Source organism: Melozone crissalis, unplaced genomic scaffold, assembly GCF_028551555.1.
Source record: "Melozone crissalis strain CALT ecotype California unplaced genomic scaffold, PUWL_Pcris_2 ptg000008l_1, whole genome shotgun sequence".
Lineage (NCBI taxonomy): Eukaryota > Metazoa > Chordata > Aves > Passeriformes > Passerellidae > Melozone > Melozone crissalis.
Genome location: NW_026535786.1, coordinates 18,822,911 through 18,842,551, shown reverse-complemented (window position 1 = coordinate 18,842,551; position 19,641 = coordinate 18,822,911). Strand labels below are relative to the sequence as shown.

The 19,641-nt window shown below is 42.0% G+C and overlaps 1 protein-coding gene across 2 annotated transcripts in view; it reads left to right on the top strand.

The window, feature by feature from the left end:
- The window catches only part of SLC35A5 (solute carrier family 35 member A5), a 167,118-nt gene that overhangs the window by 35,902 nt on the left and 111,575 nt on the right, over nucleotides 1-19,641 (top strand). The gene's annotated exons all lie outside the window — the stretch shown is intronic.

Sequence of the window (19,641 nt, the reverse complement as noted above, 5' to 3'; positions counted from 1 at the left end):
AAGGCAGGGTCATGTCCTTTGCTCTCCCTTCATGGTCTAAATGACACCATTCTATTGAGCTGACGTAAACTGGCACAGTTTTGCTGGCAACACCTGGTCTTTAGCTGATTCACACTGGCTTCAGTGTGCTGAGCACCCTCAGTGTAAAACACCAGTTAATTGTAGTTGAGGGGTAACACCTAAAAATATCCAAGACCTTAATACTACTTTAAGTGTTTTCCAAGATTTTGCTTATTGGTAGGGGTGCTGATACATGTCTGTGATAACACACTGGATTTGATCTCAGTTATATTGTCTGGAGGTGAAGGTGCACCTTCTACTTTCCTTGAAATTAATGTTTCAAAGAAAAAAACCCTTTCCTTTCTTTCCATCTTTTTTTTTTTTAAGTTTTCAAATGCACCGATAAACATTAGTAGTGGTTTTGCTAATATGCATTCAGTTTGTGTTTTGTGGCAAATGATTTGCCCTGGAGGTAGGAGAGAATACTGAATGTCTGTGCTCATATTAACATGAGGGCAAAAATTCTCAGCCTTTCCCAAAATATCACATCCTACGTTCACTGGGAGGTAAGGTGACTGTACCTCTCACAAGAATCACAAAACTGGAGTTCTGTGGACTAGGGGTGGGTAACATTTTCCACTTAAATTGTTGTCAAGACTGCCAGTTTATTTATCATGACAAGGGAAAAGTGTCATTAAAAATTACCTTTTTTCATGATGACATTTTAAACAGACTGTAAATAAAAATGAAGTTTTTGTTTCAGTGTTTCATCTAGTTTCATTACAAAGATTTTAAAAAGAAGTGACACTACAGTGCAGAAGCCAAGCATTTGATTTGGGGTAAATCAATTAAAAAATTTAAACTTCCTCAATTTTCTTGGTTTGGTAATAATTTGAAACCACACAGAGGCAAAACATCACTCACCTGCACAAGTCTAATGATGCCAAGGAAAATACGCTCAGTACATGACTGCAGAGGAAATTCCCAGATTTCCATATCAGCTTTGCTGTCTATCCTGTCCAATCATAGATGTGCTGAAGAACTTCTGTGAGGACTTTCTTTTGCTTTCCCAACCTGATTGAACAAGTATCATGCTACAAAATCTGCTTTAAATGTATCAAAGGGAGGCAGATCAGTGAAGATGATGGGTGGTTAGTCAGGTGTAGGGAGGATCTAGCACACAAGAAAACATGCAGCCATGGGGATTATTCTCAAGGCTGATGTTTGATAGTACCTTTGTCCAAGGCAGGGAATAAACTTGAAATGACTGCTGGAAATATTTTAATTTCTTAGAAAGTAAATAATTTATACATGCGAACAGGGGACTCCTAGTAAAGTGAACACATATTTTGAAGGGCCAGTGCAAGGTTTTACAGCAAGAAGAAAAAAAATAAAGATGTAAAACATTCATAAGATTCAGAACAATATGCTTGAAGAGAGCTATTCAGTAAGAGACTTAAAGGTCACTGTATTGTATAAAGCCCCTGGAAATAGGCTTTTGGTGTGATATTGCAGCAAGGAGAAAGCCTGCCAGCTGCCCAATGAAAGCTGGAAAGTCATATAGTGTCAATAATGTGATTTATGCTGTACACACCAGGCTTTTCAAAAAGATTGCAAAGGATGTGATAGCTGGATATGATCCTACTGAAAGGGAGGTGGGGAATTAACTATGTGTAAGGCACAGCCACACATTGTTCATTATTTTCTCATGCATAGACAGAATAGAAACATCTGCAAATAAATTGCTTTTTAATCCAGCAGAGGAAAGCAGAAGGATAACCATTGATTAGGAATTAAATCTTGCTAAATGCAGACCTCAAATAATTGCAATTACTTGAAATTTTTACTAATTATCTTAGTTCACCCTGGGATAATTTGGTCAAGAATGTAGCCATTTTCTCTGGCTTAGTCTTCAAATCAAGGCTTTAGGAGACCTTCTTGGCTGGACTGGAAGTAATCACAAAAGGATGGAGTGAACTCCCCCTGGACACCTCTATGTGGGAAATCTGAGATCAAGATGACACCCACCCCTGAAACGTGCAGCTCACTGGAGGCTTATGGAAATGAATTTTGTAGCCCACTGAACTGAATTGAGCAGTTTGAGAACAGTGGAATGCAAGGTACAAAACCTGTATCCCTTAGAGTGCTTTCAATAAGGAGCTGAAAGTTGATGCTATGTCCACAAAGGGAAATTATGTATCTGTTTAAGGATGACAGCCCTGTGAGTCTTTTTATACTCTGCTTTAGGCATCAGACGTAAATATATCAAATGTGTCAAGAGGTGTGCATACAAGTACACTATTTCAGCTGCTAAATAATTAATGGGAATGTCGACTACTCCATGAACTAGTATTCCTTCTCAGTCCTTCAAAACGAGGAGAAATAAGATAGCAGCAAGAAGACCAACTAAGAACTTTTCTTTAAGTAGACTCCAAGGCAATCCTGCAGAGAGTGTGGGAGAAACAGCTCCCAAGGAAGTGAAAGGAAGTGAGAGCTTGGGAAAACTGGCATTGTCTGCTCTGCACAGTGCTGGGAAGCTGGGAGCCAGATAAGCAGGTGTAGGCTCCCCTGCTGATGCCAGTAGGGGATTATTAGAGTGGAGAGCACCAGAGCCTGAATCCTGTGAAGCCAGACATTGTTGATGCTCTAAGAAGGGCCAGGTTTCTTGAACCCTGCTGGGTCCTCACTTTCCTGAGGGGGAAAGAGGCTATTATTAGTAATGGGACTGGGGTCACAGCCCAGCCAGCAGCTGGAGAAATAACAACTAGCAGTGTAAACAGGGGAACTGCACTTCAGCCCCCTGTATGGAGCAGGAAAGGGAGTCAGTACAGGGAGGCTTGCAAATGCAGTGACCCATGATAAAAAGAGCAGTGCCTGGTTAGTTGATCAAGCTCCTAAAATAGAAAGCAGCTTTTGATAAATGGGTTGGCTGGACTCATTTGAATCTTCACTTTTTAAATATACATTTTTTCTGTGGAGTCCTCAAGAATGTTGCCTAGAAACAGGTGATGCAATATGACACTCAAGCTTTAAAAATAAATATTACAAACCATAACATTAAATGTTTTGAACAAGGCTAAGCTTCCTAGGTACTGATAGGATTGCAGCCCCAAAAGTTGGGGCTATAGTTGAGATTCAGGGAAGTTCTGATGCCTGGATGTTATTAGTGGCCTATGCTCAAGCTGACCTTGACTTTAGCACCTCTGCTTGTGCAGTTTACAGAGCCTCCTGGTGAGAGGAAGGCTCTCACATAGACCCATTTCTTGTTCTACATCTGGTTGACATCTGGGACAGAAACATCAGACAGAGAGAGCAAAATATCTTCTGGACAGGACTGACACCAAACTGACTGATGCAACTGGTGTTATGGTCACTAAGATGAAAGTGTTATACAGAGAGCAAATGAGTACGAAGGTTGCCATCTGCCGGCCTTGCAACTGGTGTTACCCAGCCACAGGCTGGGGGTGCTAAAGCCACTGCAGCATCTGCAGGTGGCCTCTCAATGAAACATCTGCTGAGGTGCAGCATCCAGAAAACCACAGGAGCAGCCTCAGAATAGTCACAGACAGACAGTCACAGGAATTGTTCTTGAGATGATAAGGAAAATAGGCTTAAATTAACTGAAATTGTTAGTGGGTGAGGCCAGCATCCCTCTGTTACAGTGATAGAAACCCACTGGGAAGCTGTGCTAAGGCATCTCATAATGCTGATGTTGAAGACTGTCCCATGAAGTGCTGTTAGTTACAGCTCCCAAGTTACATGCCTGCACAGCTAAATTAATTTGGCCACTGCAGTGAAGTCACCAGCTGCAAGGGCTTGGATTCCCATCTCAATTTCACACCTCTGTGGCAGAGGGCTTTATGCTAGCACAGGTCTGAACAACAATCCATGCCACGTCCTTTCTCTGGTGTGCTTCCTTTGTCCTTCCTTTCTCCCTTTGTCTGGGGGCTGCCAGCTGATGTTGAGCCTTTCTCAATAAGAGGGGAAATTGTCTCATGGCTCTCACAGCCCCACTTTGTGGCACAAAGCAGATTCAAGCAGGATAGAAGCTGGTGCTTGTGCAACTTCTCTCTGCACAAATACTTGGTTTCTTAATGCAGAACTCCCAGGCCTGGTCTCTTTGACAGCTGTTTTCCAAATACAATCACTTATGGCTTTGCACACTTGGAATAAGATCAAGTAGAAATTGTCCTGCAATACAATCAACTCATTCACTCACCAGGGAAGACTCAGCTCTCCTCTCCACTGGTAGAGGAACTTCAACAAGATTCTGCCAGAAAACAGAGCCCACTGATTCAGGAGGGATTGTTCCTTATGTATTTGTGGGAGTCATTACCTACCCTAAAATATCCTGCCTTACAAATTTTTTTCTTGCACCCTTTAATTTAAATTTTAAAAATGTTGGTTTGTTTGTTTGGTTTTTTTAAAGACTTGTTTTGATTATGAAATTGAAGGGGTAGAAATGGAGTAGTATCATGTTTAAAAACAGACTGTGCCACAGTTCATCTGTAGAAGAGTCTTCCAAAATAGGGCTGTGCACAGTGATTACTCTCAGGGACTACATGTCAGAATGCCTTGGGGATGAATATAAAAAATTACTAGTTACATGGTTGCACACATTCTTGACTAACATTCATTGGTAGTCAATGGAGAAGATTCAAATTCCGTGATGATTTTAAGTCAGGAAAGCATTTAAGCATATACTGAAGTACCACCTCACTTTGCTGCTTGCATGGCTCTGCAGGGAAGGCAAAGCAAGGCAAAAGACTGAGGTAGAATGAGAATTTAACATTTATGTCCCATTACTTCAGGTCAGACTGAATACAGTTCAAGCCTGAAAGTGACAGCAGAAAATATCATGTGTGGATAATGTACCACTCTTCATTTCAGGCTGTTTATGCCCACTTGCAAGCACTCATGGCCCTTGTCTTTATTTACAAGTTATCAGGTACATCACAGTGCTTAATCTTCAGAGGAGCCACTCTTCTTTCTTTCTTTCCTTCATAGAAATAGGCATTCCTGTGTCTCACTCAGTGGCAACCTTTGGATCTCCCTTGTTTCATCTGGCCTGAACCAGATCTTCTCTGCCAGACATTTTTGGAATCTTTCCTTGATGGATGGCAGAGGGGGGCACCCATTGCAGGGGGTGCTCTGTCAGGTGCTCTACAGGCCAGGTGTCTGTAGGTGGAATCAAAAAATTGGGAAAAGGAGTACAAATAGGTGGAAACTCAGGGCCCTTTAGTTATTTTCTTGAAGTAGTTTTCAGCAGCATTGTCTACTATCCAATGTCCACTGGGAGACAGAGAAGAAGGGGACAAGTATCGGCTTAAACTCGAGTATTTAGAAAATCAAGTCAGAAGCTATCTTATTTAGATGGAGAAAAAGATCCATGTTCTCCTTTCAGGGGTTTAATTTGCTTCAGGAAGGCCCATGCCAGCCTCTTGAATACTTTCTTTGGCTGGTGAATACAGATATTCCTTTTTCCCTATAGAGCTGTTTTCTCTTCTGTGGCTGTGTAGGGTCAGAACCTACTCCCCTGGCAGAGGGGGAAAATGGCTAACCTGGTTAGTGTCATCATTCCACAGACAGGGACATGAATCTTGTGACTTCCCTGTGCTACTTCTGGAAGTAGAAGTATGCACAGAACAATGTAGGTAGCTGGTTCTTAAACCATAATTCATGAGATGATGGCACGTGGTCAGCAGCTGCCAACAGAATAATGTTGACTACTCTGGCGCTTTCAGCTGATAACAGGAAGATGGTGAAAAATCATGTGAGAAGTCATGATATTGGCCCAAAGGTTGGGAATTAGGAGTTCTCTTGTCTGTTTTTTTAAAGTCTTTGACACAATCTCAGCTCAGGTTGGAAATGAACCCTGGTGTCATGTGGATAGATTCCCACCAGGCCAAAACCTAACAATACAGCTGAATCCTAACAGTTTCATTAGCAGAAAAAAACAAATAATAGAAAATATTCATCCCAGATAGAATGTCTCACATTGAGGAGACGTACATATGTATCTCTTTGCTGATTGATAATACTAATACTACTTTATAATCAAACAATAATAAAAAATCTGGTTTTTTTGATGTTGTTGTAGTTACGTCACAGGCAATAAATTCACATAAATAAAATTGGTGCGGAAGGGATTAAGATATACAGCAGAGGTAGGGAGTGGTCTCTGCCAGACACAATCAGTGTCAGTATTCTCATTCAAGATAAAGTAGAGTGGAAGAAATTATGCACATAAATTCCAGCTCAATTTTGCACTGCAGGGTAAGAGACATTTTTCACAGTTATTGACAAAGGACATTCCAGCAACTAGTGCAATCTGGATTTCATTATGTATTTTGGGCTACAGTGCAAAAGTACTATCTGCCAGAAAAAATGTGGTCGAAGCATGTTTTATTAATATATTGCTGCTGTTCTTGGATTATACCCCTGTAGAGGCTCACATCTGCAATGACACATCTGATAGTCTATAAATTAGATAGCATTTCAAGGTTTAGTTTTTGGGTGAGTTTCCCTTACAATATACAGGGGCCATGCATATTCCTATTTTTAAGCATTCAGAGAAAAAACCTCAGTGCCTTTCTCCAAAAGATCATTGTGGGCTGCTCATGGGGCACATTAGTGCTAGAAGCACAGGCACAAATACAGTGCAGCTAGCTCTTACCAGTGAGTTTGGTACCTCTGTGTGTATTTTATGATAAGAGACTTTCTAGCCCAGGCAGCTTCTGTCTAAGTACATGGAATAAAGCAGTTCAGTGCTGCCAAGATTTCTGTCCAATGAGTGGGCTGAGTCGCTGGAAGTGTCAGGAGGCCCAGGAAGACCTGGAAGACTGTCACCTCAGTGTCACCTCACCTTAGAGAGTTATGTTAGTAATAAAAACTCCCTAGCAATTCACAAACTCCAAAAATAACAAAAAAGACAGGGATAACAGATTTCTTCAGAGAAATACATGGTAAGGACTGATATTTCCATTGCTGGTTTTGCTTTCTTATCTTCATGTTAAAGGCGGCCTTGTATGTGAAGCCACATGTGTTCCTGATATGTGGAACCCAGCTGCCTTGAAATCAATGGCAAGGTTCCTGTGTTCAGTGAAGACTCTTGGATTTTGCTCATATTTATAGGATACAATTAAGCTGAAAAGTTAAGAGAGACCACAGCCTTCCAAAAATTAAAGAGGAGAGAGAAAGAAATGAGAAAGCAAATATGTGGTGAAAGAGATCCCAGGTGAAATAAGTGGTCCAAGTTTTCATGTCTGGATGTTGTTATTTTTTCCATAATTGCTATAACAAACTCCTGCTTTCACCAAGGGGAGGTGACCTGGGATTTTTCCAGTAGCAATGGAAATTTAACACTCAAATGACCAGATTTGTTAAAGCTTTTTTACTCATGTATGTCAGCATTGGGAGATTCAAGATATAGCTGACATAATTTAGTCAAAAGCAAAATTTTGTGACTGTATTTGTGTGTCCATGCACTCAAAATGGAGACTAAGGAACCAAAAACCTCTATCTACCAAGAAGAGATTGTCTTAAGTACCAAGTAATGCAAAGTAATGTAGGCATGAGTAAAACATGATTTAGATATCTCATTTTGTTCAGTTATCTTTGAAAGTCACATTGTTGGAATAAGGAAGTGCAATTGACACTGATACCACCTTCAGCTGACACAGGACATCTGCTGCCATTGGGAAGGCTGCTGTATTTGGAGCTCCAGTTCCCTTCAGTGTCCTTTCCACAAAGGTGACTCACATTACAGTAGCCAATTTACTTCACCTCCCATAATGAATGATTTTCTAATCTCCAGAATCATAAGAATATATCCATGCTCTCCAAATCCATTTGGGATCAGCTTCATCTCTGCTGGATACAAAGGAGTCTCAGTCCATTTAATTCCTTACCCACAGACTTTCTTCTCTGATTTTCATTGTGTCACTAGGATTATAGTTAGTAACCCTTTCAGAGGACTAAAAAAAAAACCAACAACCACCACCAAAAAACAGAGAAAGCAGCCCAGTCCTATTGTGGACTAACAGCACTGCAAATTTTTCAAAAACTACCTACTGAAAAGTACTGTTTCATTCGTCACAACTAATGCTGCCCATCCTGCTTTGAAAACTGCCTGCAAATACCTATTGCCAATATTTGTCTGGTGCTAAAACTGTGGCCAGCACACTGATCCTATTTGTCCTTAATCTCACCCTTGGAAATATACTTTTACATCTGAAAAAACCTTATTCTTGTTAACTGTTATGAATTTCTGTAAGGAGTTTATGGTTTCACCCATGGCTATTAGTAGCCTGGCCATGATTCTATTGTACCTACAGTCTAAAACCTGGACATGAAGAAAATCTCCTCTTCAGAGAGATGATAATCTCTGTTGAGACAAGGTGGAGAGATGGATGCAAGGCTCAAGGGACAATGAGGGTATGGAGGCAGGAGTGTCAAGCCATTGTGGTGGTGGCCAAAGTTTTGCCAATTAACTCAGTGGCAGTGGTGTGGGAGCATTTTGGCTAAGAGATTAGAGAGATTTTTAAGGAACAACATGAAGGAGAAGAATGAGCACTATTTTTTCCAAATGTAAGTGGCAAGATGTGATGTTATTCATAAACAGCAAAAAGCAAAGGGAGCCCAGTACAGAACTAGCCTTTCATTACTTAGTTCATTTAAGGCGAGATCTCAGGTTTTTGTGTTAGAGAAGTATTTCTTTATTGCTGTACTGGTAGCCAAAAATGTCTGACATCTGCATGACTAACATCTGCATGCCATCATGCACAGCCAGATGGTGGGCTATAAAATGTCAGGAAATTTTGGTAATGGAAAGATCAGCAGCAGACTGAAGCACATACCAGAACTATTTATAAAAGGAGAGATTTCATTTTCTTTGAGAAGAACAGCACAGGTGATTGAGAGACTGAGAGACTGACTAATGAGGAGGTAATGAAAAAAGTAGCTATGTTAAGCTTGGGCAAATGACCAGCCACCAGCCTGTGATATGAAGAATCAGAGAGGAGGAGATTTCTTGCTAGGGAGCCTAGAGTGATGGGATCACTGGTCAAAGACAAGTCCAGGGTGAAGCTTTGGAGGCTAAGGAGGAGTTGTATTAAAACTTTGCAAGTAACTCTCCAAGGGAGATAGCAAGAGCTCATTGTGAGTCATGTATATCTGAGCTGGCCAGAGCTCTAGAGGATCTCTTGTTGGCAGGGGATTAACTCCCAGATGACTGTATTGGCCTTTTGTGTCTGCTCTATCTCAATCCGGCATTCCAGTCCTGGAGAGTCTTGGGTGCATACACATATCCCATGCAGAAAGAAAAAGGAAAATAGGAAGTGCCCACCCAAGCTTTCCGGTGTGACTTGGCCTTTTGCAAACACGAGCTTGCTGACTGCAGAACAGGCACAGCTCTTTACAAGGGAACTGGGCTGTGCCAGGCTCACACAACATCAGCAAACTCGTTAGCTGAACTGTACAGGCACAGCCAAACTGTTCTCCCTTTTAATATCTGCCAAATCTAATGCCTCCAGTTCAGCTACACAGCTGCAACTGAGCAGAGACCTCAGAGGCAAGGGGCAGTGCAGTTGTAATTCAGAGGTAAATTCAGCCGACAGCCCTGATCCAGGTGGAGATGGGATACTGACTTGATTCCCAAAGCTCCCAGCAGAGCAGCAAGCTAACTCCTAGCTTTTATTTTTCATACTGTCGGGGTTCCATGAGCTAATCTGAAGTATTAATAGACATATGACCTCCCCATATAGGTTTTGGAAAATCAGCTACACTACAAGCTTTAAGGGAAGGTGGTGACTGAATTTGCTGCTTGACATTACAATGTGCCTGACAAATTTTCCAAGTTAGGGCCATATTCGGTGTGGAAACAGCCCCAACTTTGCCACTTTCCCTGGTTTCAGTGGATTAACTTGGTATGAGTGAGTGTGTGGCTTCATTTGCAGGAGCAGCATGTGGTAGAGAAAGAAAATGGGTGATACCTATGTGTTGATTCTTGCAGTTTATTCACACGTGAGTTAAATATGATTAAAAGAGATAGGAGCTGGTACCCGAGCCTGTTTTAGTGACCGGGTAGACATAAACAGGTTCTGGGCAGGGCACTGCAGTGAAACAGAGCAGTCTATTACGCAACCTTCCCAGCCGCGTCGTCTGCCACCAAACCGTGCCGTAGCTGTTTTCCAACGCCACCTAGTGCCACACGGGATCCTCGGAGCGCTCGGGATGCTGCTTGTGGTTTGTTACATCGAGTTAAACAGCCAAGTCTTGGCAAGGAGAAGAAATGCTTGCATTTCACAGCACTGACAATTAAACCAACAGATAGGAGAAGATCCATAGGATTTGAGCTGTTTGTTTATTCTGAATGGGGCAAAAGTTGTGTATTGAGGCAATAACCAGTTCCCAGACAATACTCAGAGTCCCTCCCCAGCTTCAGGTCTTGGTGTGAGGCTTCATGATACCCAGATTCCCTTTGCTTTTAATGTCAATATAAAAAAAACTATGTCCATTTATATTCCATGGAAAAAGAGCCCCCAGATAAGCATAGTATGTAAATTATGCTGGTGGTCTTTTAGGGCAAATTAAAATACTCTTCACTTAATCACAGGCCTATTAAAATGGAAGCCTTGCTAAGAAGTTACTGATGAGTACCCCACTTGATGAACCTGCAACATAGCAAGCTTCCAAGATTTATAAATCTCTGAGGAATGAGAGGGGAGAAGAGTGATATAGTCCCAGTAAAACCAATAACCTCTTTCTTCTATAATTTTTAGCTGTCTAGAAAGCAACAAACCATTTTCCCCCCTACTTTTGAAAACTTTAATATTTTGGAAAGTGTCGGATTATTGTTGGATTTTTTTTGTTGTTTTTGGAACGCATACTTTTTTTCTCAACTTATTTGTAAAAAAGGATTAATAAAAACCTTACGCTTGAAAAATGTAGTAACTTGGACAAGTGGTGAAGCCTTTTTTATCCTGTAACAAGTTAATAACTGAATTCTCTGCCTTTCTAATGGTAATTCTTACTCTGGTTCTTCATTTGCTTTCTTGGACAGGACATAATGAGAAGTTACTTTGTATCTTCTAAATTCTTCCCATCCTGTCTCTTTTGAAGGGTTCTGCTCTGTTCTGTCCTGTTTCGCAGCACAAACATTTGGTGCTGTGTTTTTTGCGTTGAGCAGAAAGTTTTGGAACAATCCGTTAATCCAAACCAGATATCTCTTCCCTCACCCCTCTCTCCAGCTGACTCTCTAGCCAGAGGGCTGTGTGATTAAGGGATGTGCTCTTCTCTCAGCAGCAGCCAGCGCAGGCCAAACACACTTGTAGGGGGAAAAATGGTACTTAAAACTTTCTACTCCATGTGTGTGGGGAAAAAGTGAACACATTCTACCCCGGGGGAATTCTCCATCATCTGTACTGAATACTGGGTGCCCTCTAGAAGGCAGCCTGTAGTTTGAGCAGAAGCTGTGAGAGTGCATGCAATGCAGTGACAGCCGGAAGACGCATTTGTGTGCTAAACCTGTTTTACTTATAAAACCTCTGCCCACAGATCCCTGTCTGTAGCAGGTCAGTTCCCCTTCTGTTATTCCAGGAAGCAAGTGTAATAACACACTATGTAACAGGTCAGAAATACATGTGTCTAGGCATTGCTGAGTGTTTTTATTAGAATCAAGTGAGACAATGCTGAACAATGCCATGGTGCCTTCATTTAGCGCATCCACTGACCCATCTCAGGCCAGTGTTTTTATGTGGCTCTGAACAGACTCATATAAATACAAGCCTCAGTCCCTGTCGCGCCATTCACAAAGGAGATATTATGGCAGTGCTCTGGGATTTTTCCTGTTTCACACATTGTGGCCTATCTTGGAGGATAATGTTGTCTATATCTATTATTTCCTATTGGAGTTCCTAAACTGGAAGCTGACATTTAGCAATATGTAAGCCTCTGCAAGAGGCCCTTTTGAAATACAGCCTTTGCCTTGTGACAGCTTTTCTGTCAGCCAGAGTCTGTAAATACAGAAGCAAAGATTGTAAGAAATTCAGTAGTTTTCTCTGCCACTCCTTCTATTTAGAATACACTTCAGCAATGTCAGCTCCTACTCTGTTTTAGCCTGCATAGGACATGGGCTCAGACCTGCTGTTCTTGAAAGTGGGTTTATATCTCATCATCACTTCTAGTCAATAAAACTATGCAGAATGGGGGGGCGGGGGGGGGGGGGGGGAAGTGCATGAACAAACATGTAGATTATGCTTCATTATTATGTAATTCTTGAAAAGCTTCCTAAAGATATGACATAAGTTCCATCATTCTAGTTTGGAAATGCATGGCCTATAAATGTCCTGTTAAAGCAGACAGTCTTAAGAAAATGCATATTTTTAACTCTGGAATGTATGATTCATTTTTTAACATGGATTTTTTGTGTTGCTGCTTCTAGTGGGCCTCTCATCACCTCCTCCGTGTATTTCTGCCTTTTTTGTCCTTACTGACAGAAGATAGGGTTCTCATTAATGCAACTTTTCCATCCCATACAGTGCTACAGTGTTAGCTGTGGGTTTGTTGGAACACCCCAAAGTGTCCTGCTCCCTCTGACTGAGCATGCTGCATGAGCAGCAATGACTATGCAGCTCTGATGTCACGGAAGGTTATTACAGTTCAGCAAGCCTGGCAGGCAGCTGTGCATATAAAAGGAAACCCAAAAAGGATAGAGATCCAAAATCACACTAGGAGAGCAGAGGGCAGAGCACAGGGCAGGCTTCAAAGCCAGGCAGGAACTTTGAGGCTCACCTAGGCCAAGTGGACTGAGAGAGCATGGCCTTGCCTACCAGAGCATAAACACACTGGCTGACAGACTGCTAGCTGATGGCAGGATGGAGGCTACAAATTGCAACTCACCACTAAATTCTCCCTTCTCAGCACCTTTCCTTCTACCCTGATCATGGCTGAGAAACTTTTTCCTTTGATTTTAAAAAAGCTCTGTATGCACTACTGTCCTAACTCTTCACACACTGCCACTGTTTCTGAAAGTGTTGTCATCTCTTCCTTTCTTCCATGGCACATTGACCCCCTTCTCTCCTCCTGCCCTGGCTGGGAGTTAAACCTGGTTATGAATGACTTGCTTATGATTGCTGCTCTTTGCCATTTCATTTTCACTTTGTCATTTCACTTCCACTCTGGCAGTGGCCAGGTCTTAAATCATAGCCTGCAGCACCCAATGTCAGCATGACAAATCTGAGATGGCAATGACAGTCTTGGATGTGAGAAGACTGACCCCTCAAGTTTGGAGTTTGAGTCCCAGCTCAGTTAAAAAAGTAGAAGTTCTGATGAGGAAGAGGAGAAAGAGCATATTGGAGAGCTACTGACTTCAGAAGGAGCTTAAATTTGTTTGGATCAGGTCTTGACTCTTGGAGTATGCCTTAATCTTCATGGAAATTTTATAGATCTAGAGAAGGATTAGAGACAAGGATGAGGGCATGGACTGCATAGTGCACTATGTGAACTCCAGATGTAAGTGAAGCAGCTACACACACAGTCCTGCTCTTGAGCTCAGACATCCCAGGTGTCTTCCTGCAGAGCAGGCAGAGCATGCTGCACTGCTGGTGTCCTCTGTACAGCAACAGCTTGTTATGTTTTCCTTGGTTTCTGAACATTGTGCAGACGGTGACCTGAGGGGTCCTGTTAGCCCAGGGAATGCTGTAATACCTGTAAGATACTGGGATGACTGCTGTCAATGTCTATGAAGCTCTGTGCTCCTAGATGGTTTGAGAGGAGAGAATTTTGTTTCATCCTCAAAACCACAGCAGGGATAAGGAATCTGTAGGTACATTATGTTACAATATGCAGCCTTGATGGCCACAGACACATTTTCAGACATAGTGATTCTCTAATTAAAGGGAAGGTGGTTTGAGGATTATGTGATTCCAGCTTATCTGAAAGACTGTGATAGAAAAAAGTTAGCCATATTTTAAAAATTCACCAAAATACCAACATGAGCAGAATTGTTCAGAGGAGGGAGCAAAAATATTAGTAGATATTTGAGTAGGCATTTGTGATCAACCAGTGCACTGGTTCAAGCTGAAGGAAGGGAGGAGGAAATGGAAAGCCTGTAAGGAATAGCCCTACTTTTCTTGAAATTTGGGCTATTGCAGCCTGTAAACAGTGAGGTAAACTGAGGATCTTCACTGAGTTAACTCTGAATCTGGCACAACTCATTACTGATGATGGAAATACAGCTACTTGATTTACCGGGAGCAGAAGAAGTGAAAGTCCTCTGCGATGTTTTCAGTGGGTTGAGATTGCCTTTGTCAGAATATTTGCAGATGCCTGTTTGCACAAATGCTTATGGACATCATCCACCTCCTGTGCTATTCCTCTGTCAGTTGAACCAGGTGCTAGAGGAATTCCCAAGCATTCATAAAGCTTTATAAAGAGATTGTAAGAGGCAAATGGGAAGGTTGCAGAATACCACTAACCAATAATCCAAGAGGATTCTGTGGCTCCTCTTTGAAGGAACATTTTGAGAGCTTCTTGACTTTGGGGGAACCACCATACATGTTCAGAGCCCAATCTCCTAGTTTGGGACAGCATTGCTCCTTGTGCAATGGAAGTGAGAATGAGCGAGAAGGGAGTACTTTCTAATTTGTGTTGTGCACTGTCCAAATGAACTGGTTAGCTGAAACAGCTCAGACATATCTGAGAATCTCTTTAATTTTACTTGTTATTCTCAGAACAAGGGTGAGTTGTGGAGGAAATTGAACCATCTGTTGAATCACGACATCTGATAGAAAATCCAGAAATCCAGCCATTTTTGTGGTTTACTACCTGAGTAAAAAGTTTATTTATACGAAATGCTGGATTGCTTTGCAAACTACTCCAGCAGGCCAAGCCAAGTTGGTCTTCCAGCACCATGAATTTATGTCTTTGCTGTGGCTTTCTGCCAGCATCCTGTCCATTGAACTGTATTTACATTAGCTCTGTAAAACATTACTTTATTCAAGTGTCCGAAGGGAAGCACTCGCTTACTCCATGCACTTTGTCCGTGACTGTTGCCAGCTGGTGAAAAGGTGGCTGGTTGCCTTTCCCAGCTGGGCCCTGCCATTCTGAATGTAATGAGAATTAAAGCCACTGATTCATTGCTCAGGTTCCAATTTTGAATGAAGTTGTCTTAGCTAGTACAAATGCAAAATGCTGGACAATTAATTACTTCATCTAAGATTGAAAGATAAATCCTTTGTTTGAAAAATTAATTCCTTCAGCAGGCATTGCCTTTGGCATCAGATCTTGGCATACTTCAATCAATATACTGGTGAACTAATCTGGTTGATGGTTCACTACATTTCAGTTTGTTTTTTTTTTTCTTCTGTAACTTTCAAAGCTCTTTACAAAGTGGAAGGGTTTTCATTATAAAAGGGAGAAATGGAGGGAGGAAGAGGCAGATGGTACTGTCTAACCTAGTATAGATCCTCATGTGAAGCATCTTGAGTTTGATGAATAAATGTGGTGGTCCCAAGGTCTCTTACTGCCAGAACTAAGACAACTTCTGTAGGAATGAAAGATAAAGGAGGTGTGACTCTCTGTGGTGTGCTCTGGTGCATAAACATTCATGATGGAATTAAAATCATAAGTTCTTCTAAAAGGGCTTTCTGGAGACAAAGATTTGCTCTATTACAAGAGAAGATTTGAATTAGGATTCTTCATTTTTAAATTTGTTAAATAGTTTGGAAGTGAGATTTCTCAGAGAAGTGTCCCTGTTTTGGAGCACGCAACATGTGACATGTAACATGTATTTCAGTGTTAATATGCAGACTGCAGTATAGAAAACTTTTCTGATTTAAAACACAGATCTGCTTGTCAGGAGACTTCACTTTCTGGCTTAGTGTTCCTTCATTTGAAAAGGACAATATCACTTACCATTCATCACCAGGGTGCCAGGGGTGTGTAAAGAGCCTCGAGATGCTTGGATACAAGGTTTGAAGGAGCTAGTTAGTACTGCTATGTCTCTTAGTATTATTGTTTCAATTTTATCCCTTCCTCATTCTTCCTCATTCTTAACTTGCTCAGATTTTATCTTCAGTCTGTGGAAACCACAAGCAGAGATTAAGGAAATGTTTTCTTGGCTTTGCGGGAGGCAAGCAAAGGAAGTTTATTGTATGGCCGTAAGGATGGTCAGCAATGAGAACTACTGGCACAGCCTTCTTTCCTAGAGACTAAAAAAATCCCCAAACAAACAAAAGTAAATTTCTCCATTACTGCTATGGTACCTACCAGTGGAATATTGATATTCATCAGGGCATCTGTGCAACACGTCCAGAATTTGAAAGAAAAATTAAGATAAATTAATCAAAATTGTTTAAGTTTGCTGTACAGGTGCTTGCACCTTTGTGGGAATAAGCCATTTCCACAAGCCAAAACCACTGTAGAACTGCAGTTTTCATGGAGGTAGCTCATCTCTCCATCCTGGGCATACAGGCAGCTGCTGCCCTCTCTCATATCCAAACAATTTCCCAGTACTGTGAGCCTGGGATCTCTCTGAAGCAGGTCCCTCTTTCTGAGTCTTAAATGTATGATCTCTCCTACCCTGGCTGAAAATACATCCTACCTTCCATGCTAACTGATACACCTCTGGAAGGATTCTCTTGGAGAAGGTGCAGGTGACACCAGTGAAGATACATTTAAACTTGCCTGGGAGCTTGGTCTTGTTTTAATGAAGAATATATCGGCTACTTTCGTCTACGAGGTCATGGCTGGTCAGCAATGAAGGAACTTAAAACACTCTGGAAGCCCACTTTGGACCTGTTAAAGAGCACTGTGAGCACTTCTGTTTATTTGCTCTCCCCTCCCTTCTCTTTGGTGTAGATTAGAGGTAAAATTCTCCAGAGAGTGAGTTCCTCATTAAGATTTCCGATACCTCCCAGTCTGCAGAGGCTGGGATTACCACATGAAGGGTATCCTGCTATTCTTGCCTCTGGTCCAGGCCCTTTGAAGGGACCCTGGAACACTTTACAATAGTACAGATTTATGAGCACTGTGCAGCCTGCCAGAGCCTTTCTGAGATACTTGTGTAAACTAATTATGGGAAACTGCCCCAGGCTTCTGTCATTAAAATACATTCTTAGCATTTCATGAACAAAGCTTAGTTTCCTCCTTCTGTTCCTATAGGATATGATCTGTTTCCTGACAGATGTTTATTCTAAAACATCAAGTGATTGTTGCTGAGGAAAGTAAGTGAAAAACAGTGTGTCACCTATGATGAGTCACAATGTGAATCCTGAAATCCCAGTGTGATGTTAACTTCTCCAATGCCCAAGGAAATTGCTTTTTAAGATTTTTTGCTTGTTTACATTAATCTGATTAGAGACTGGGCACTTGGAGTTCTGCAGTTTGTCATCAAGCCTTCCTTTTCAACACTGTCTTAGCATGGCTTTTGACCAAAAGCCATTACCCACCCACTGGCTACTTGGGCGCCTGAACAAAATGAGCTGATCCATCCAACTGCTGGCTCCTAGGTGCTGCCCTGCGGGGTGGCAGGAAAGGCAGACAGATACAGCAGAAACAAGAGGGGCTGTTGGCAGGAGTGGAGAGCTGGCTTACGAGGGCAGGGACACAGGGAGTTTGGGCTGGATGGCGTGTGTGATTCCAGCGCTGGAGCACCGGGCGGGCTCTGTGCACAGGAACCATGACTGCCATGGACCATGACAGATGTGCATGCTCTCCATGGGCTCATCCTAAACACTGCCTTGAGAGACACTTGTTCCCTGCATAGGCAAGAGCACAGGGGCAAGGCGGAATAGAAACCCCAGATTCAATTCATCCTCATGGAAAAGACTGGGGCACCTTCTGGTTCAGATAGGTGGTGAGGTAATCACCACTTACCTGATTATCTAAGTCCAACTGAGCTCCCAGAACAGGGTAAGCTTCAGATTGCCTAGCCTGTAATTACTGTATCATTAATTACTTTCATTACCTCAGTGAAAGTCTGCCATATGTCGTCATTCACCTGAGCTAGAACCTAAACTGGCATTTTGCCAGTGAGCAGGGTACTTACAAGCACCTCAGCTGGTTGCTGCTGTTGCATGTGGAGGCTAGCCTAATTCCCGCTAAGACCCGAACTCTCTGTGTGTGTTTGAGATGCAATGTGCATGTGCACAGTGCTCACACAGATCTTGATTCTAAAGGAGCTGAAAACTCCAGGGTGGAGTTCTTACCAAGGCTTTCAACTGGTGTATAGGTCAAGTGCCAGATGATCTGCTACAGCACAAGGCTTTGAACTGTTCTCTGAAATTCTACAGCCGTCTTCCTGCTATAAGGTTTTGAGCTGCCAAGTAAAGTGTACTGGGAAAAGTAATATGCAGAAGGACGTTCATATTTTCCATCTGTAAATTCTTAAGACCAAAGATTCCAGAAGAACAGATATATCTGTTTTGGGGTAGTATTATTAACTGAAGTTCTGATTCAAATTAGTCCCCTGAAGTTCTGATTTAAATTAGCCCTCTCTTCATCTCCCCTTTACTTTTTAGTGTTTTGTTGGGTTTTTTTTTTTTTTATTTGTTCATTTTGACTTGGTTTTCAGGTTTTTTGTGGGCGTGGGGTTTTGTTTTGTTTTGTTTTTTTTAATCTCTCACAAGGCATCTAGGTTAGTAATGCAGGCTGGCCACAGCAGGATGTTTACAGTGCAGTCTTCTGCTGTGCAGGTAATTTTTCCCCTGCAAGTGATGGGTCTGGAATTCTTCTTCAGAGTGAGATAGAAGCAAGAAGAGAATCTAAAATCACCCTCCTCTCCCTGCCACACGTGCACAGAAGAGGAAATACAGAGAAGATTTTCTGTGGTGTGAAGATTTTAGGGGGCAGAAGGCCTCTTACAAATGCTGCTGGAGATGACAGTAGATGCAGAGGAGTCAGTGAGGAAGAGGGTATTGAGAGATGAGATGAAGGTACATGCACGAAACTCCTGGTACATGCCTAGACAAGCTGAGGTGGGTTAGGGAGGAATTGCAGTGTTCTCTTCCTGTATCTCATCCCATGAGGAGGTGTGCAGGCAGGGAGAGACCCTTGCTAACATGGATGATGGTTAACTGATTTCCATTAGCTGCAGCTCTGTCTCTTGACCTCATAGCTTTCTACTCAGTCTTGACTTTGGTGTAAATGATTTTTAAAAATGGGGGATAAGAGGAACAGTCTGTGAGCCCTGGAATACTGGAGAAGCAGCATAGCACAATCTCCAATTTGAAGTGGCTGTAGGTGAGGCAGTAATTGAGGTGTACAGGATGGGGAATGATGTGGTCAAGCAAAGAATTGGTGGATTTAGCTGTCTGTTTACACATGTGACTCTTCTGATTATTTTTCCTTTTCTCAGCAGCATAGCTTGGATCTAAGCCTATTACAGACAACCTGAACTTCCCCCTTCCTTATTTCCCATAGTAAAGGTTAAAAAAAATCAAATTCTAAACAAATTGTAGGCTCAAACTTTCCTTTAGAACTTAGAGGAAAAATTCCCTCCCTTCCCTCCCCACTCAATTTCTCACACTCTTCCAATCTGTTTTGGAAAGATTCTGAGTCTTTCCTCCTGAAAGCTGATGCTGATAGATGTGCCCAGCAAGGGAGACAGAGAATTCCCACAGAAGAACAGGGCAGAGGTGT